This window comes from Plecotus auritus (assembly GCF_963455305.1).
Source record: "Plecotus auritus genome assembly, chromosome: 4".
In the NCBI taxonomy this organism is placed as follows: domain Eukaryota; kingdom Metazoa; phylum Chordata; class Mammalia; order Chiroptera; family Vespertilionidae; genus Plecotus; species Plecotus auritus.
In genome coordinates, this window is record NC_137775.1 from 69,808,172 (window position 1) to 69,830,160 (window position 21,989).

Here is a 21,989-nt window from a genome sequence, read left to right on the forward strand (position 1 = left end):
AGGAAAGTGACTACTGTACACTTTGTATTATGACCTTTTAACTAGAAAGAAAGCCTTTCCAAGCAGCTGTATCTATGTGCGGAACTTGGTAGGCACTCAGTAAACATTTGTTGAATATGGTTAGATATAGGGTAGATATGCAAGATTAAATGGGTGCACTTGAAATAAATAGTTGCTTTTTTAATGTTTCATGATAAAATAGGGTACTGAATCAAGGCTGGCTGGGCTGTTTCTAGGGGAAAGGTTGCTCACTCCACAGATAACTCAGGATTTCCTGTCTTCAGGCATGGCAGCAGGAGATCCCAGCTGTGGCTCTGTCCCTAATCAGCTTCTGACCTGGGACAGGTCACATAGCTACTTTAGACCTAAAATTCCTCATCTGTAAAACAGGAACAGATTTATTTCTGGTGTCTCTTGCAGCTCTGACTTTGCATAATCATTGACTTGGAAAAGCTCTAAAATTAATAATAACAGACACCACACACACACACCCACACACACACACACACACACACACTTTTGGGTCATCATGGCTTATTGAAAAAGAAATGGGCAACAGTAGAATACCTGAATCTAACTGCTCATATCTGGAGAATTGAATTCATCTTCCATTGGCAGAGGATCAGAACATGTTGCAGAAGTAAATGCTGTCCATCGCCATAAACATTCCAGACACAGCAAGTCTGGGGATCGTTGCTGTGCTAGGTGCCCCATCAGTTGGTTTAGATTTGTGTAATAGGCGGCCTTATATTCTTTGCCCTTCTCCCATTGAGAGGTAGAGTTGAATTCCCCTCTCCTGGAATCAAGGATGCCCTCAGTGGCTTGCTTTGGAAAATAGAATATGAGGATTTTTAAAAATAGAATATCTGGAATTTTCAAGGTTAGACAATAAGGAACCTTGCATCTTCTACTGAGGTCTCTTGAAACATACTTTCTGTTAGCCCTGAGCTGCCATGTAAGAAGTTCAACTACCTTGAGACTGCCATGCCAGAAAGGCTACTGTGCATGTCTTCTGGTCACTAGTCCCAGCTGAACCCTGCCTTCCAGCATCCCCGGCTGAATCCTGCTAGTTTTTATTGGATCCCCCAGCCCAGCCCACCCACCAGCTGAATACCACTCAGTGACCGCATGGATGTCATGTGACAAAGGAATTACACAGCAGAGTCCTGCTCAAATTCTTGACCCTCAGAATAGTGAAATATGATAAAACTAGAGGCCTGGTGCATGAAATCCATGCACGGGAAGGGTCACTAGGCCTGGCCGGCAATCAGAGCTGATCTATGGGGCGACCAGCAGGGTGATCGGGGGGTGGGCCTTCGCTAGCACCCGTCTTGGCTGGCCTAGGGCCTGTGGGCTGGAGGCAGCTCCTGCATTGAGCATCTGCCCCCTGGTGATCAGTGCCCGTCATAGCGACCGGTTGTTTCGCCGTTTGGTCGATTTGCAAATTAGGTTTTTATTATATAGGATGGCTGTTGTTTTAAGTCACTAAATTTTACAGTAGTTTCTTAACCAGCAATAGATAATGGAACAGTGAAAAATATCTGTGAAGCCTGTATGTGTACATATGTGTAACCACTACAATCTATATCCTTACCTTTCCACCACCTCTTGGCAAATGTATCAATTTTTCATGGGGCTATAGATTTTTGTGCCAAATTGTGCAACATATTTCCTAAAGAACATAATTCTACATACAGTAAAATGTGACAACCTTAAGTAATCATTTTAGAAGTAAATTTACAGCAATAATTGATCACATTGTGTCTAATTTATATATTTAAGATAGTTAATTCTGGAGTCCTCTCATCTCTAGATTCTGTACACAGGAATTACCTTAAAGTTTTTCATTATCCTTACCTTTGAAAGTATTTAATATTCCTTCATTAACACTAAAGAAGTATATCTTTGCTTCATATAAAAAATTCAACACTTAGTGCCAGGCATGTATTAATTTATCAATATATGTTAGCTCTAATTATAATTTATTCAATATGTCTTCAAAGAACATTGAATTGCACAATAAAATACATTTACATGGAACGAGGAGGAACTATCACAATGGTCTGTTATAAAATATAACTTCTGAGTCTCTACATCCAAAATCTACCCTATGCAATACAGATGTTATAACCATGTTTCAATGTAACTGTCATGTTTCAATCATGTCCTTGAAGGGTGAGGCCATTGTAAGAAGGAACTAAACTTTTTGGATGGAACCAAAGACACATATGGCATATCTTAAGTTGTGTTTTTTTATAGTGAATTGTGTTTTAGGGAAGTTCAGGGAGAAAGTTTATCGTTATATAATTTCCTTTGAGAGCCTTTCAAATAAAAGGAAAGGATAGATCAAAGGCCATTTTATTCAAGCTCTGGTGTTATATTCTCAGTAGCTCCCAGGAACTTAAGACCTATGGAGAAAAAAAAAGTGTTATAAAAAATATTGTCCTCTTTTATCAAAAGCAGCCCCATTTTTATTATTTTGGGTAGTTATTTTTGTTGGTTGTTTTTTTTTTTTTTTTTTTTTTTATAGTTAAGTAAAAGTGTACGGAGTAGATAATGATGTCATCAACAGACTTGAGAAGTTTAGAGCCGCCCTGATTGCTTATATTAGATGCCTTCCACAGCCTTTTCTGGCCACTGAAGTATTGGCTAATACCCCAAAACAATAGTGTACTGTGTTGCATGAGAACTAAGAAGCATTTGAATCTAAACTACATCTTATTTTAGATACATTAAAATTTTAAAAAATTCTACAATTCATGTAATATTGTGGTTTGCTAAGAGAAAAGTTTAACATTTTTAAAGGACTAATAAATTTGTAAGAAGTAGTTTTCAATTCAAAGGCCAATTCTAGATTCATATCCAATGGAGTATTTTCACAGCTTAAAGCCCTTTATACCAATCACACTAAAGTTATTAAAGTAATAGTGAGTGTTCATAGAATGTATTAGTGTATAGTAAGATATCAGTGAAGCAAGTTAAAATTAATATGATAATTCAGTAATAAATCATCATTTGCATAACTAAGCAAATAAGTTCAGCCTCTAAACTAAAAGTGAAGCTATGTTTAAGTTTTTAAAATAATAACATTTGCTCAATAACAATGTTTGGAGTCCTTATTTGGACAATGAGAAGTATTTAGACCCATATTTGGGGTTTTGTATTCAATTTAAGATGCTGAACGGTAAAGGTCCTTTTTAGCCACATTTCAATAAAACAAAAATTCATATTTTTAAAAGAAAATTAGTATAAACATGATGAAATACAGGAATTTTGACCTCAATCAAGAAAGGAAAAGAAGAAATTTTGCCTATCACCTGCAAAGTTATTGTTTATTTTCCACAAATAAAAATAGATATATATCCCCAAATTTCATTTTACCAATTATTGCCATTAACTATTTGTTATTATTTCATATCATTCTTGTTCTTGGCCCTTTAAATTTATCTGATCACTTAAAAGCATTACCATAACTGAATAAGAAATGAATATGTAAACACATTCTGGATTTTTCCTCAGCTCAGAAAGGTGCTTAAAATATCACTTTTCGTATATTTCATAATATCAAAAGTGATATTTTAAGCACCTTTAAATCTAAAGCCAAGGAATATGTGATTCTTGTGGATTCCTCCAGGCTTCCTTGGAGTCTCTGCCCTTCTCTTTCACAACTACTCTTCATCTTGTGAAAAGACTCCCGGAGGCAGGCTATAGGAATGGATCTCCTTCAGGCTACTCAGAGCAGGAGCTCCTAGGACACCTCAGAACCAGCAGACATCTGTCATTGAGCCCAGGGACATACCAGAGGGGATGCAGAGAAACCCAAAGCAAGCATTGGCTCTTTATCCCAGGACTCAATACACCAGAGGAACCAAGTCATGCTGCTTCCCAAAGGTAAGTGTAAGCCGCTTAAGCCTGAACCAACCCCGGACTCTGTCTAGTCTTCTATGAGATGGGTGTGCTGTTTGGGGGGTGGAAGGAGGGTGGTTCCTCATAGATTGTCAGCAACTCCATCAGGAGAGAAGTGAGGCGTGGGTGCCTGTGGCAAGGAGAGGAGCTATTTATCCAGATGGCCATCTTTTCAAAGAGAGGTACCATCCTATTTGGTAACAACTGTTGCTTTCAGTCTTCATAGCTTACAATTACCTTTAGAAGAGTGCCTAGATAGTTCTTTGTCTCAGTTTTAAACTTTGTTTTCTAATGCCTAATCATTTATTCTACCCAGTTTCCAAGATAGCCATACTGTGCCTCACTTCCTGATATTTGTGGCCTTGAAAAGTCCCCTCCCACACTGAATGAGGGCAATGTGTAATTCCAGAGACATCTCTATCATGATCTAGGTTGCTAGAATGTTTTTCTATTAAAAACAACCATGAAAATAATACCAATGAATGGATTTAATAAACAATATACTTACAGTAGTTAAAAATGTTATAGTATTCTATTTAAAGGATATTTTTCTTGTAGATATATTAAGTGCCTTTGATATTAAAATAAGGGATGCAAAAAAAGTTGTGTTTAATAAACACTTTTATAAGTAACTAGAGGCCCAGTGCACGAAATTCGTGCACGGAGAGGAGGGTGTCCCTCAGCCCAGCCTGCACCCTCTCCAATCTGGGACCCCTTGAGGGATGTCTGACTGCCCGTTTAGGCCCAATCCCAGTGGATCCCAGTGGGATCGGGCCTAAACAGGCAGTCGGACATCCCTCTCACAATCCAGGACTGCTGGCTCCCAACTGCTCGCCTGCGTGCCTTCCTGATTGCCCCTAACTGCTTCTGCCTGCCAGTCTGATCACCCCCTAACCACTCCCCTGCCAGCCTGATTGATGCCTACCTGCTCCCCTGCCAGCATGTTTGCCCCTAACTGCCCTCCCCTGTAGGCCTGGTCACCCCTAACTGCCCTCCCCTGCAGGCTTGATCGCCTCCAACTGCCCTCCCTTGCAGGCCTGGTCCCTCCCAACTGCCCTCCCCTGCTGGCCTGATCACCCACAGCTGCCCTTCCTTGCATGCCTGGTCCCTCCCAACTGCCCTCTCCTGCTGGCCATCTTGTGGTGGCCATCTTGTGTCCACATGGGGCCAGGATCTTTGACCACATGGGGGCAGCCATCTTGTGTGTTGGAGTGATGGTCAATCTGCATATTACTCTTTTATTAGATAGGATTAGAGATATATGAAAAGTGATATTTTAAATATTTATGAGTTAAAAATAATAATTATGAGACAGAAACAATGTGCATAGTACTAGGTAATAAAATAGTAATTATGATTGTGATTAAATAACTCTAAATTAAAAATCAATTGTAGGTGAAATGACATTCATATTGTTAGTTTAAAATGCAATGTTAGGTGTTCAGTGAGAATAGAGATTGTAAAGAGAACCTGTACATATTTGAGGATATACCCTTGTGGAGAAACACCAGGTGATATGGGTAGCAGAAGGTTCTATGAATCTGCTTATACAGCCTTCCCAACACAAAGACACACAGGAATTAAAATCAAAAACATCAACTTGTAAGACAGCTTTGAGCCCCAAACTGATAAGATATTGAGGTGTTCCATAAAATCTTAATATATACTTTATATCTTTAATATGCCTTACTCTCTGTAGGACATTCAATATGTACTATTGAATGCATTTGAATTAATCTACTGTAGCAAAAATCAAGCTAAGTAAACAATAAAAATCCAATTTTTGAAGAAAGAGAAAGCCTCATGGGCAGGGAGATAGAATGTTAATATTGTGACTGACATTCTAGATGTCAAAGAAACTTCCACAATATTCCTAGATTGCATGTAAGATAGACACAGAAATGGCAAATTTTCAGGATAGTTCATTGAAAGTAAAACCAAACCCTTCTGCTCTAAACTAGACATCCAACTAACACAGACCAATTGTGAGTATACCCACCAACCCAGGGCAGCTCTCAGCTGAGTATATAGAGTATGTGTATGTGTGTATCATGTGTGTGCAGTTGAAATTTTTTTAGTATAATAAAAAAAAATTGGCTCATTGATGTAGAAAGCTTTTTAAAATGTCACTTATTCATCACTCTTGACCACAAGTGCATCAATTTTTTTAACCCATAAGAGGGCTGAGATCCCAGGATAACCATGAGCTCCAAATCTAAGGAGAGACAGGCCTCTGCAGGGAGAGGCATACTTGCACACCTGGCCACTTGCATACCTGGCGCAGACCCGGTGAGACACTGGTTGTAGAAGAACTCAGCCAAAATAGTTAACAGATTGGTAAAGGCTGCATGTGTCTGGGAGCTGCAGATATGCGAGTGTTTGCACCCTCTTGCAAGCACTTCTGCATGAACCCCACCTAGAATGCACTAAGCGTGGAGACCTGAAAAGCCAAATAACAGCCTCCACTGAAAGGGTAAGAAACCCCCATGAGGACTTTGCATCTAGCCTATGGAACCAAAGCCTGAAGCTATTTCGGAGAATAACAAACTCTGTCACCCTCAGGACAGTGGTGAAAACCTGTTGCAACTGAAGAAGGGAACAGCAAATAATCCTTCCACCCCTAATTCCAGTTTGCCTGGAACAGACATGGGGCTTTCAGAGTGAAAACTGGGAAAGTCCCTGGCACACTGGGAGGAGATGGTCATCCAAACCCTGAGTGAGGTTCTAGAATACTTCTTGACGCACAACTGCAGGTGAGGGAGGAACAGGAGTACAGAGAAGACCACACCCGCCAGTATGCCCGCCTAAGACTGCAGAGAGGCTTAATGACAATAGAGAGCGCCTTCTCCCCACAGCAGGCTCACAAGCTGAGTAACAAGTGACAGAGAGATTGGTAGGAGAGGGTCAACACTGTGGAGACAGACCCTCGGTGATGTGCAGTGCAAAGGGAAGACCTAACGTTGAGGGTGAAGCAGACACTGAGAAAAACTACCAGCAAACCAGCCCCCAACTGCAACACAAGGAGTCACTAAAGGAATTTGATGTTGTGGTGCGTTGAGGCTAAAACCACTGCAGCAGAGGAAGGGAATCGCCATCTCAGCCCAGGTCCTAACTCATTTTGCACTCTAAAAATCCAGCAAAAAAACCACACAAACAGGTGTATGCATTTCCAGGCCTAAAATCTATTTTCCACAACTCTACTCTCCTAAACAAGGTGTCTGACTTTCAACAAAAAATGATGAGACAGACGAAAAGGTGAGAAAAACAACACATTGTCAAAAATAAAGCAGTCAACGGAACCAGACTTGGCATGACAGAGATGTCGGAGCTACCTGACAGGGAATTTAAAATAACTATGAGAGATGTGATGAAGCTCTCGGTCAGCAATTTTCAACCTTTCCCATCTCATGGCACACAAACTAATTACTAAAATTCTGCAGCACACCAAAAAATATATTTTTGCTGATCTGACAAAAAAGTTGATATAATTTTGTTTCATTCACACCGAACGGCTATTGTTGTGTTGGTATTGTCATTCTTTTATTTGACAATCCAAGGGAAAAGAGGTCAGTACCCCTGACTAAATAGACAGGTATTGCATGTTTTAAAAATTCTTGCAGCAGACTGGTTAAAAATCACTGCTCTAGTGGAAAAGGAAAACAATGTGCAAGATCTGATGGGTAATTTCAGCAGGCCGTGGAAACCATTAGAAAGAACCGATCATATTGAAATGTAAGAAATGAAAACCACAGTAACAGAGGTGAAGAATGCCTTCAATGGGTATCAGTAGACTGAACAAAGAATCAGTGACATTGAAGGTTGGTCAATAGAAATGACCTAAACTAAAACGCAAAAAGGAAAAAAAATTAAAAGTTACTAGGTATTTAACCAAGAGAATTGAAAACTTGTACTCACACAAAAATCTACAAATGAATGTTTATCATATAACTCTTCATAATCACCACAATTGGAAACAACCCAAATATTTTTCAGTCAGTGAACAGATGAACAAAGCATGGCACATCCATGCAATGGAATAGTACTCAGCAATAAAAAGGAATGAACTATTGATACTTGCTACAACACTGATGAATCTCAAATATATTTTGCCAATTAATAGTAACCAGACTCAAAGGCCATATATTCTATGATCCATTTATGTAACTTTCTGAAACTGGCCAAAATAGAGACAGAAAATAGGTAAGTAATTGTCAGGAATTGGCATAAAGGAATTTCGGGGATAATAAAACTACTCTGTATCATGACTGTGGTGGTAGATACATGGATCTAATCATTTGTCAATACCCATAGAATTTTACCCCAAAACGAGTGAATTTGACTCTAAGTAAACAAAAATATACTAGTGTGTAGGGATATACCAAAATGGAACACAAACTCTAACAAATGTTACTAATCGAAACTGTGAATAACATTACCACACTAACACAGGTTGAGAAGGAAAGAACTAACCTAAGTAATTTTAGAATGCAGTATTTTGATCAAATACTATTAAGACTAAAGGCAAAAGTTATTATATAGATATACTATATTCTAGTTATTAAATGAGATACGAGGGAGAAATTCTGAAGTTATTTGTATACACTAAAATTGAACAAAAATGTTAATATATTGTGAACTGTGAAAGCCAGTTTTTTAGCTGTCAGAAAAAGAATAACCCCTGTGGTATGAAACTATAAACTCAGTGTGTGTGTGTATATATATATATATATATATATATATATATATATATATATATGTAATATGCAAATTGGTCGGGACATCCTCACAGTAACGTCCAAACAGCGGCTGCATGGGGCAACCAGGCCGGTAGGGGGGTACTGAGGGGTGACCAGGCTGGCAGAGGGGGACAGTTAGGGGTGACCAGGCCAGCAAGGGGGGCAGTTGGGGTGACCAGGACGGCAGGGGGGGGGCCAGTTGGGGGCAACGAGGCTGACAGGGGGGTGGGCAGTTAGGGTGATCAGGCAGGCAGGTAGGTGAGCAGTTAGGAGCCAGTGATCCTGGATTGTGAGAGAGATGTCTGACTGCCAGTTTAGGCCCAATCCCCAGGCCATGTGGAGGGGCTGTGGGTGGTGGGCCGGCCTGCCCCGCCCCTGAATGGGGCCGGGGGAAGTTGGCCAGCCAGGCCCACCCCCGATTGGTGTGGGGGCGTCGATTCGGGGCAGAGCTGGCTGGAGGGGAGGGGCCGCTGGCTGATCAGGGTGGCGGGGGCTTATCAGGGGTGGGGCCGGCTGTGGGGAGGGGCTGTGGGTGGTGGGTAGGCCAGCCCACCCTGAATGGGATTGGGGGCCAGCGGCCTGGGGGAGGGGCCATGGATGGTTATGCTCTGTTTTCCGATGGTCTTAGTCTCTACAGCAGTGGTTCTCAACCTGTGGGTCGCGACTCACAGGTTGAGAACTGCTAGCAGGGTCACCTAAAACCATCAGAAAACACAGATATTTACATTACGATTCATAACAGTAGCAAAATTACAGTTATGAAGTAGCAACGAAAATAATTTTATGGTTGGGGGTCACCACAACATGAAGAACTGTATTAAAGGGTCGCGGCATTAGAAAGGTTGAGAACCACTGTCTTAAATGGTATAGGTGCTCAGTAAATTTACTGAATGGAATTTAATGTTAAAAATATCTAGACACAAATCTGAATGCCTGGGAATCACCATGCCCTTGAGGTAATTAGTTCTCCTCAAACTAGATTCCACAGGGCCTTAGAAAAGGTCCAAAGATACTATGTAGGGTTCATTTCTGGGCCCTCAATTCTTTCCTTTCCATTCTCTTCAATATCATATATCCCAATGACTAGAAAACTAAATACTGATGATCTCTGAATGTATATACCATTCTTTAACATCTCCTCAGAGAAACTTGGGCATCTTCCTATTTCTCCCTCCCCATCCATCTCTCCCCATTTGCCTCCAATTCATCAGGGAGTGGTATGCCAAATCTCTTCCAATTCTCCCCCAATTAATCCACTCCTGCCATCATGGCCATAGCCTAAGCCAGTGGTCGGCAAACTCATTAGTCAACAGAGCGGCAAACCGCGGCTCGCGAGCCGCATGTGGCTCGTGAACCGCAGTTTGCCGACCACTGGTCTAAGCCATCATCAGCGCTCCCCAAAATTTCTGAAAGTTTCTCAGATGATGATCCTGTTTTACACTCTTTATTTCAACTCACTGTTCATAAAGCAGTTAGAATGATTATCTTAAAAACCTAAATCATATCATGTGTCTGTTTAAGTTAATAAAACATGTTCAGTGGCTTCCCATTTACTTAACATCATCCAATCACTTTATTATTTTGTTCCTCAAAGCTCTGCACACAACTACACTCCCAGTCATGAGCCTCCTGTCAGTTTCTCTAATTCAGACACCTCTTTCCTTCTTTAGAACCTTTGATACTGCAGTTCACTTCTGCTGAACCAGATCTACCTCAAATTATCCATAAAGGATCAGATCTTTCCTTTTCTTCAATCTATCATAAAATCATTCTTTCTAAAGCAGAGTAAAAATCAACAACTGGAAAAAATTGTTAAAGAAATACTTTTTATTTTTAGATTTAACAGACATAAGGGTAGTCTATCAAATTACTGTACATATTTCAGATGCTTATTCTCAATTTCTACACAGATCTTATTAGGGTTCAAGAACAGTTTGCTGAAGGGGAAGATCCGTGGGCTGCTGAGTGGCCCTGTGTAAGAGTACTCTGTGTATGACTGATTCCATCTGCTAAGTTCTTGACTTAAATGTCACTTCTTCAAAGAAGTGACTATGCTATTTAATTAGGTCCATCCCCCTTTATAATATTTTCTATCACTTATTTTTTTCATTCATTACACTTATCTAAATTACACACACACACACACATACTTCTCTGCCTCTTCCTCATAAACCCCAGGTGACAGGTATGTGACCTTTTTTGTTTTTTGTTTTTTACTAATGCATACCAATTGCAATGTCAAAAATGTCAAATCCAGTTGAGACTAATGAATTTCTCAGAGCTTTAATAAAGTGTGAAACTCTAAACTCATGTGACCATTAGATCTTTCTTCAGGATGTATACTGTAGACTACATTGTGGGAAATACTGATCTAAAGAAATAACTGGAAATTTTGCATATGCTAAAACTACTTTCACGGGGTTATAGAGTTTAAGTTACATTGATATTTAAACTTAACCTGCTATCATTATGTCATGGGTGGAAAAAGTAGAGAATTGGAATTATACCAAAGATTTGGTGTGAGAGTGTGTGACATTCATTTGCCCGTTTTTCTCTTAGTTTCTTTTCTACCTTTTCATATTCTGAGGCTAAAACACTGAAAATTAAATTTCCAGATTTCTCAGCTGGGTGATTTCTGGGTTGGTTCTTCCAAAAAGAGGCACTCACAGAAGATTGGAAAGCTGAAGGAAAATTTAAAAATATGTATTTTTTCTTTTTAAAAAAAATTCTAACTGTTCCTGACAGCAGTGGTAGCCTCAGGCTTCAGTGTCGTTCTTGTCTTCTGGACTGTGGCTAGCGGCTGCAGCTCCAGAACTGTCCACGGTTCCCGAAGCAAAAAAGCAGCCACAAAGCCAACTGGCTGTGTCCTCCATAATCTTCGGCAGCTGCAGCAGCGATGACAATGGATTTGGCAATGGCATGGCTTCCGGCCTCCAGCAGTGTCTGCTGTGAGCATCCAGCTGGGTCTGGCAACACTGCCTTCTCCCTTGTGTTCCTATAGCCAGGGCTGGTAGGGACTTTCCCTATAGTCACTGGTTCTTCATTACCCCACCTTCTGCCTTTGCTCCATGAGGCCTTCCAATGCTGTATAAAATCCTCTCTGTTTAAAATACCTACAGTAGTTTGCTTTCCTGACTGGACTCTGATTCATATGGGGGCAAGGGGGGAGAAGGTGCTTCTATCTTCTAGACATGATGGTAGAAAATTATCTTCTCTGTCTGATGTCAATGAGTCAAGAATTAAACATTTAGAGAAACACCCAGAACAAAAGAGCATGATGAATTCTGGGAACAAATCAAGAGTAGAAACAGGAGCCGAGGATCCTAATCCCGATCAATCACAGATGGGGTGGCGTCTGCAAATCATTTCATGGTTCTGAACCTAGCAGTTCTCAATTCCTTCCTCCCTGATTGCTCCCAACCCCTAGGGGTGCACAAAGGCCTGTAACCTCCCCCCACACTCTCTTTTAAGCCACCCACAGCCATCCCCAAATAAGCATTCTAAGTGCCCCGTGCTTGCGCTGCCAAGGCAGCTTCCAGACAAGTTTCCTAGTTGCCAACTCTGTCTTCAACTGGACATCACCCAAAACCCTATCTAAGTAGAAAATCATGAGTTGCCACTATTCAACAGTTATTTATTTAGCACTTCTCCTGTGAGGCACTGGGCAGGGGGAAAACAAGCTTACGTAATAATGTGTGGGAGAACGATGCATACCAATAACAGGAAAGCTTTGAATGAAACAAGGGCTATCACAGAGACACAAATTAAGGCATCAAGTACCGGGAGGAGGGAACAATTAATTCTGCGGGGATCCTTCCAAAGGCTTCACAGACAATCGTGTATACTAGACATGATGGCATTGAGTGAAAAGAGCTGCGACCAGTGGAGTCAGATTCAGTGGAACCTGCAGAGGCCAGACCTACATTATTTCCCTTATGGCACTTGGTATCTATATGAGGCTTTTAAACTAAACAGGTATATGAAAATATTTGAAAACTTGAAATATGTACATATAGAAAGTGGTTATTGAGGAATGATATTACCTGAGGAAGAAATATAAAAATATTTTTATATCTGTTACACTTAGGGTATATATATGGTATCTACCAGTGTGATGCCCAAGACATAAAAATAAGCAAAAAGAATTGTGTGTTTTTTTTAATCCTCACCCAAGGATATGTTTTTTATTGATTATAGAGAGAGAGGAAGGGAGAGGGAGAGGGAGAAACAACAATTTGTTGCCTCTTTTACCTGTCCTGAACAGGGATCAAACCCACAACCTGGGTATGTATCCTGACTGGGAATTGAACCTTTGACACTTCAGTGCACAGGACAATGCTCTAACTACTGAGCACACCAGCCAGGGCCAAAAAGAATTGTATTAATAAATTATCAAATAATAACAAAAACACATCAACCAAAATGTTGTTGGAAAGAAATAACAACGTTGAAAGGATAAAAATGCAAGAAAGAATTCAATATCTCTTTGAACAATTTAGAGTATTACTGACTTGGAAGGCCACTAAGAAATAACAATAATTTATGAATGTAAAGAAGCTGGAAATGTGATTCAATATTGCATAATAAGAAGCAAATTACAGAAATATATCCTGAACTCATTTAATTTCTGCATATTCCATGATCAGTGAAGAAACAGTAATGGCATTGAGATTTTTGAATGCCATTACAAGGGAAATTGGTTATGAATTTTCAAAGTAAAATGGTGAAAATACCAATAAAGTCAGCACTATTCTGAGCTATGTATACATGAGGAACTCTAATCCAGGTGAGGACATTTTAAACCTCAAACCTCTCAAACAATTTTGCAATAAATTGTACCCATAATATCTCACTTTCCTTTGATTAGAACTATATCAAAAGGATGGAGAAAAACTGAGTAGAGAAGTAAGAAAAGCAGCTTAGTATTGAGGAAATTGACTTATGAAAAATATTCTAGGAACAAAATATGTGCAACTTTGCAAAGAGATGACTAAGGACTTATGACATTCCATAAATATTTGAAAGGTATAAACATCCAGTAGGGGAGGAATTGTTTAGCATGATATAAAAAGCTATAATTACAGTTTATGAAATGAAATGAGACAACCAAGATTTAAAGCACTCAAAACCACCTTATTTGGGATGCTGAAGACCTATATTTGAAATGACAAATTGTATGACCTTTGAAGCACCTTAATGCTTTTGTCTGGTTTTTAAAATTTCTATCTTTAAAAATATGTAACAATTTAATGAAGAGAGATAGGCATAATGAATCACTTCTTAAGTGTAAGTACAATAAATACTTGATTACAGTATTTCATTTATTTTGCATACTCCCTGGCTCTAACAAAAAAATCTCAGGTGGCTCACTCAATTATTTGACAAATAGAATACAAAAGACAAACAAAATCCATAAATTCTTTCCCAATCGAGTGTTAATCTTTTTCACTAGACCTACATACTAGCAAGGAGCAAAACTCACTAATTGGAATTTTGCCTAAGCATTAGTGAAGGATTGTATACCAGTGGTCGGCAAACTGCGGCTCGCGAGCCGCGGTTTGCCGCTCTGTTGACTAATGAGTTTGCCGACCACTGACCTAGACTCTCGATTCCAATAATTACAGGCTGTTGTTCCTTGTGATTAAGCCCCTATCCCAGTGGTCGGCAAACTCATTAGTCAACAGAGCGGCAAACTGCGGCTCTCGAGCCGCTTGTGGCTTTCGAGCCGCAGTTTGCCAACCACTGATCTAGACTAATCAGAGTTATGTACCTAATTGAGGTAAAGACATATGTTGGCTGCTTTACATTGAAAAGAATCAAGATTTTATTTGTACTTGTTGCTAATTACTACCTTCCTCTTTTTTTTGAAATTGTATAGTTAACTTTGTTTTTATTTTATTTTTTTTATTATCTAATGTTTTACATATGTCTCCTTTTTCCCCAATTAACCCCCTCCCCCATCCCTTCTCAGCCCGGGCAAGCCCCAATCGCCCCAGTGTCTGTGTCCATTGGTTATGCTAATATGCATGCATGTAAGTCCTTTGGTTGTTCTCTCACCCCCCACCCCCTCCACTACCATTTGTCTCTAGACCGATCTATTCTTGTTCATCAAATTATGTTGATCATTATATCCCACATATGAGTGAGGTCATGTGATACTTATCTTTCTCCAACTGGCTTATTTCGCTTAGCATAATGCTCTCCAGTTCCATCCATGCTGTTGCAAATGGTAAAAGTTATTGCCTCTTTCTTGAATTGTTTCTTTCCCTATGAAAAACCTAAATATCTGACCACATCCACACTCCTATCAAAAAATGGGCAATGGACCTAAATAGATACTTTTCGAAAGAGGACATAACGAAGGCCAAGAGACATATGAAAACATGCTCAAAGTCACTAATCATCCCAGAGATGCAAATCAAAATGACAATGCGGTACTATCTCACACTTGTCAGAATGGCTATCATCAACAAATCAACAAATGACAAGTGCTGGTGATGATGCGGAGAAAAAGGAACCCTCGTGCACTGCTGGTGGGAATGCAGACTGGTGCAGCCACTGTGGAGAACAGTATGAAGTTTCCTCAAAAAACTAAAAATGGAACTCCCATTTGACCCAGTGATCCCACTTCTAGAAATATATCCCAAGAAACTAGAAATACCAATCAGAAAGGATATATGCATCCCTATGTTCACAGCAGCACAATTCACCATAGCTAAGATTTAGAAACAGCCTAAGTGCCCATCAGCAGATGAGTGGATTAGAAAACTGTGGTACATCTACACAATGGAATACTACGCTACAGTAAAAAAGGAGTTCTTACATTTGCAACAGCATGGATGGAACTGGAGAGCATTATGCTAAGCGAAATAAGCCAGTCAGAGAAAGATAACTATCACATGTCTCACTCATTTGTGGAATATAATGAACAACATAAACTGATGAACAAAAACAGACCCAGAGACAGAGAAGCAACGATCAGATCATCAAACCTCAGAGGGAAGGTAGGGGAGGGTGAGGGTAAGGGGGAGAGATCAACCAAAGGACTTGTATGGATGCATATAAGCCTAACCAATGGACACAGACACCAGGGGGGTGAGGGCATGAGTGGGGGGTGGGGGCAATGGGGGAATAAGGACACATATGTAATACCTTAATCAATAAAGAAAAAAAAAGAAAAAAACTGTATTATCTAAGATAGAAAAAAATAAAATAAAATGTGGATTAAAAAAAAGTACTGGGGTGGAGGTGGGGGGGAAGGGTTCAGAAGAAAAGAAATAGACCCTGAGTCCTCGTGAATGTGGGTCTGGTTTTTATTAGGTTTTCCATCTTTGGTTTCTAGCACAGTGCATGGCAAACAGAAATTCTAAATATATGTTCAAAAGAGTAAAAAAAAAAAAAAAGAGCAAACGAAGGAATGCATATCTATGCATGTCCTTGAGAGTGCAAAGGAACCATGATACAATCCATAACGAAGCAATCATCCTGCCATCCACCAAGCACAAAATTAAAGCTGCCACACTCTGTCCTCTGGGAATTTTCTCAGGGTCACTCGGACACAGTCCCCACTTTCCTTCTCTCAGGACAAAAAGCATGTGTCAGTGTATTGCTAAATACTGCTCCTAAGCTTGCAGGCAACAGCAGCAAACAAACAGAAGAGGCTGGAATTGGTCTCTAATAATAGACTTTGGTCAGGTCTATTTTATGGGGTGTATGGCAACACTGGCCATCATTACACACTTAGTCTCCTTCAGAAGTCCCCTGCATCTCCCAACATACCCCAGTTGGGTAGCTCTTTGTCTTCATGCCATAGAATCCTAACTGCCTTACCTTAGAGGACCCGAGTCAGAAGCAGCTCCTGGAGTCATTGCAAAATGACAATGACTTTGGACCAAAGTTCACCATCACCTGGCAGGACTCTCTCCCTGAGCCAGCATCATCTAAGTCCCACAGATGCCTGTGGAAAGATAGGATCTGCCAAGATGACATTCCAGAAAAGCAAAGCAAAGCTGAAGTCAGGGAAGCACAATGCCCAGTTGGCTATTTGGTTGCCTCCACGAATCTCAAGACCTTTACCAGAATAAACCACATTCTTAAGGCCTCTTTCACATTGGGATGGAATAGTTCCATAGCAGTTTGCAATGAAATGTTTCCCCACCCTAATTGGCATCTAAACTTTAAGCTTCTTTACCAAGTGGGCCCATATGTTTGTAGTCTGGGCCTGTTTCTCTAGAATGTTTCTCTACTGTATGTACAGTAAGACTGCATTTAAATAAGAGAGAATCCCTACATTCTGGAATTATTGATTGTCCCAGCTTTAGAAAGGGGCATTCAGGGCTTTCCTTTAGCCTGAATCAGGTTAATAAATTATTAAATTATTTGTGTACCTTCCAACCCTCTTGTCACCTGCTTTGCATTTTTTAAAATTGCTTCATTACATAATCAAAATTATTTTCACAATTTACAGAATTAGCTTTTGACAAATGAGCCTTTTGCTACTTGGCCTGCCTCTGCCTTCCTCCCCTTGTGCTCTGAGAAAATACCTATTCACCTTTTGCACTCACCTGGCAAAACCCCAATCTTGGATGGATCCACCTCTCCCCATGCCTTGACTCTGCCTAGGATCACTGAGTACAAATGCTGGGGAAAAATCACACAATGAACCGAGTCTTTGTCCGTTTGCTTGCTCTCCTTCAGCAGGCACAGGGCATGCCTCTTCCTTCAGAGAGGTATTACAAACTGTCAGACAGGAAGTTCCTCAAATCCCTGCCCCCCTGCCCACACATTTAACTGTAATTACATCATCCGCCCTCTCCTTCCTCCTGCTTCAGAGACAGAAGTGCCTTTTTCTGTGGAATCCTTCCACTGTCTCTGGAGTCCACACCCTCCCACATCCTTCGATCTTCAACCTCTCCCTCTCCACTGCCACCACCCCAGAAGCATTTGAACACGTTCCTCTCTCTGTATCCTTGACAGCCACAACATGGTCCTTTGATCCTTTGATCCAGTGTCACTGTTTGGTGGCTCCCCTTGCTTTGCTCACCTTCACCCTCAAACTTTGGCATCATCTAAACCTGCTGCCACTGTTGCTCACCTTCCTTGCCAACACATTGTTCTCTGTCTACATTTCCCATCAATCTTCTCCATGTGGCCAAATCCAATGGACGCTCCCAGTCCGCATCCTGCTTGACCTTGGCAGCATTTGATACAGTTGAGCTCACTCGCTCCCCCTGGCTTCCTTATCGCAACACCTTCTTCTTTTGTCCCCCTACCTCCCTTTTTGTGCCTTGCCTGTGTCCATACTGCCCTGTCTCCTTTTAACGGTTGACATGCTTTGGAATTCTGTGCTAGGTATCCCTCTTCATTTTTCATTGCACTCGATCTCTAAGTAATTTAATTGATTCTCGGGGTTTAACTTGTCATCTGTATACTGATAGCTTTTAAAATAACTTTGCATTTATTTTTATAAAGGTGAGACATGGACATGAAATAAATCAAAGACTTCAGAAAGTTGATGAATAAAATGCTGTGCTCTCTTGTGCAACTCTTCCTCACCCAGAGCCTGAAGCATTCAGAAGCACTCTCTGGATTTATGTTTCTTATCTTCATGACTCTAAATAATGTGATTATTCTTCTATTTCACAATTTATCAAGTTTAGATGTCTACTGACTTCCTAACACTAAAGGTGAGAATAAGTTTCACTTAACACTCATCTCCTTCTTCTCCTAGACCTTTTAAGATCTATCATTTTAAATCAGTTATCCTCGTAACTTTAAATAAGAATTGAATCTGGTTTTGATAACATCAACCTTCAACAGTATTTCTTAAACTCCCATTCCATAAGATAAGAATATAAACAGCCCTATCTTTCCTCCTTTCCCACTTCCCATTTTGCACTTTATCATTACATTTTAACCCTGCCACCATAACCAAATCTCTCGTTTCATGTATAGATACATGCTAAAAAGAGAGAGACCAACAAACAGCATTATATTATTATTACTCTGTAAATATTGTTCACTGTTGAGCCAAATAAGAGAACTGGTATTAACTGCTTTCTCCAATTTCATGACCCTATGCCATTGATGGACAATTCCAAGCATCAAGGATAAATTTTTCTCACACTCCTCCAATTATTTAAAATTATGAAACGTTATAATTTCCTTCATTTTTAAATAATGACTTTCTTATATATTTTTGCCTCACATTTCAAATTGCTTTCTTGATTTCTTGCATCATTTGCCTTGATCATCTTTCAGACTCCATCATAGTATAGTCCATGCAGGTCCCTTTCCCCCCGGACCTGCATTCTCCTGTTCCAACCTGGCCAGCTTTGTCTTGGGTCTTCTGCATACCTGTGATCCTAGAACTTCCGTTTCTTGCCCTTCCGTGTTGAAATCTCTGTCTTCCTTTTTTTTGGATATGCCTTTGTTTTCCTAGAGCAGGGGTGGGCAAACTTTTTGACTTGAGGGCCACAATGGGTTCTTAAACTGGACCGGAGGGCCAGAACAAAAGCATGGATGGAGTGTTTGTGTGAACTAATATAAATTCAAAGTAAACATCATTACATAAAAGGGTACGGTCTTTTTTTTTATTTCAATAGTTTTATTCATTTCAAACATTTTAACAAGAAGAATGTAAACACTAATTATTATAATTTGAAACTTCAAAAAATGGAGGAATCATAGCACAATAACATACCTTATATTGAAGATGGCAAAGGCAAAATAAAATTGCCTAACAAAGGAAAGGTACAAAAGCCTTTCAAATTAAACTTAAATATAATAAAATCATTTAAAACTAAAACAAATAGAAAAGAACAAAATGTGTAAACAGTAAATTAAACATTTTCTTTAGTGCAACTTCCAAATTATGCCCGGGACGTAGATGTAGATGGCAATGTAGACTGGGTTGAAAGGTTTTTGGTCTTTAAAACATCAACTTCAGTGGGAACAGTGTTGTTGGTCTCCTTTTTAGCTAATGCTCTGATACTGTGCTCTCCAGGGGCGTGTCTCCCTACATCACCACGATAACGTGTCTACGCATTCCCAGGGTGATCTCGGGGGACACACATGTCCGCGGGCATTACAAGGAGCCTCTGGAAGATTGAGAGGTTGTTCCTTCTACTGAAGAAGAAGGAGCTGCGGCCCTGTTTCCCGATGTTGCCATGTTAACACTGCTGCTGGTGAAGGAGCGGAGGGGAGAGCAAGAGAACCCTCCGCTCTTTCAGCTCCACGGGCCGGATAGAACAGCCCAACGGGCCGGATCCGGCCCTCGGGCTGTAGTTTGCCCACGGCTGTCCTAGAGTATACTCTCAGATGACTTCTTTTTAAAAGGTGTGTATGAGGTAAATTACCTGATTCTTTGCATGTCTACATTTTTTGTTTTGTTTTGCTTTGCTTTGCTTTCACCCCTGAAAGGGAGTTTGCCTGTTTGCATTGCTCCCCTGTCTTCTAACCTCTGGTGTTGCTCATGCCAGACTGATTTTTGTTCATTTGTAAATGATACAGTATTTTTTCCAGTTGGAGCTCTTATACTCTTTTCTTTATTTGGTGCTTTGAAATTCACGCAGAGGCCTCTAAAGAATGGTCTTTTTCATTCGTTGTCTGGGCACTTGCTGAACCCTTCCTAGAACGCTCCTGGAAGTCCATAGATTTGCAGCCCACTCATGTGCATGCGCAGATCACTCCTGGGTCTGGCCTCCCAGTCCCTCCCCTGCACTACCTTTGGGCCTGAGTCCATTCAGCACATGGCCATGCCCTGGGGCAGGTGCCTCTGCACTTTGATTCTGAGTGCAGGGGGCAGGGGCGAGAGGGGGCGCAAAGCATCCATGAGCATTGGGGTTTGCCTGATAGGTGGTGTAAGCTGGACGCCTCACAGCTGACCTGTGAGGGGCCTCCGGCACCTGGGTAACCCAGGTGTTTCTCATCCCAGGACTCCACTACCCGCCCATTAAGATCTCACGAGATGCCATGAGATACCGCGAGACGAGCGTCCTCTGGCAAAGTGGCCGCCCCTCAGCACGGGATTGATCTGCCATTCAATGAAGACTGGTATCTTGGACTGGATTTCCTAGAAAACAGCACCTGAGGTAAACACAACTAGGGAGTGTAGGTGATACCAGAGAAGCAGGAGTGAGAGAAATGGGTGTGAGGCGAGGAAGGCCACAGCTTCCGGAAAAGCTGGTTGCTAGGGCCTGCAGGTGTCTTCAGAAAGGAAATTTAAAGTTATGCCTCTCAGCACAGCCCTTCCGAAGAGAAGGGGTGTGTCTGGCCAGTGCCATCTTCTTTTGGTCAAGGATTGGTCCATGCATAACTCCTCCACAAATGCAGGTTGCATATTTATTGGTGCTAACGAGTTCCTCCAGCAACAAGGAACCCCCAGGGTAGGAGGGAGGGTGCTGTGAGCTTGTGTCCTCAGGTGCCTGGAGGGACGGAAGGCAGCATCACAGCCCCAGCAGCGCCCGGACTCCAAAACCATGGAAACAGCGCCAATTGTTGCTAGGTTCCAACACTGCAGATCTGGGATGGTGCAGAAATGCAACTACTATTTTGGTAGCTCTGGGCAATTTTTTATGGTCCTTCTATTGCTTTGTGTTTCTCATTATTGTTTTTCACCTTTAAGAGTTCTTCCTTGGTCTCCATTTATTCCTTCCTCACAGGATCATGTTCTTGCTTTGAGATTATAGTACCTTCTAAGTATCCATGAGAATATTAGTTATATTTTCAAGGTTTTCTGCTGTGGGAGGCAGTCTACATTGTGGTTAAGAGGATGGACTCTAGATCCTAACCATCTGGGTTTGAATCTCAGCTCTCTATGGCTTTGTGTCCTTGGGAAACTTGCTATGTTTTAGTTTCTTTTCTTTCTTTTTATTTATTTTGTTTGCTTCAAACAAACACAAAATGCTTATTGTTAAAAAGTGCAGGCATTGCCAAATTATCAACTTGTTAAACTTAGAAAAAGTATGAAGTTATTTTATAACTCGAAAAAAGAAAACTACATTCTTGTTACTCAGCCTTACTTACCTCCAAATTCTTAAAGTTGGAGATTCTTTAATTTAAAAAGTGATTCTAAAAATTGTTCCAATCAGCCCAGCCAGCATGCTCAGTAGTTGAGCATCAACTTATGAACCAGGAGGTCATGGTTCAATTCCCGGTCAGGGCATATGACCAGGTTGTGGGCTTGATCCCCAGTGGGGGCGTGTGGGAGACAGTCAATCATTAATTCTCTCTCATCATTGATGCTTCTATCTCTCTCTCCCTCTCCCTTCCTCTCTGAAATAAATAAACATATATATTTTTAAATTGTCCCAATTAATTACATGCCATAAAAAACAAAATGTCTTT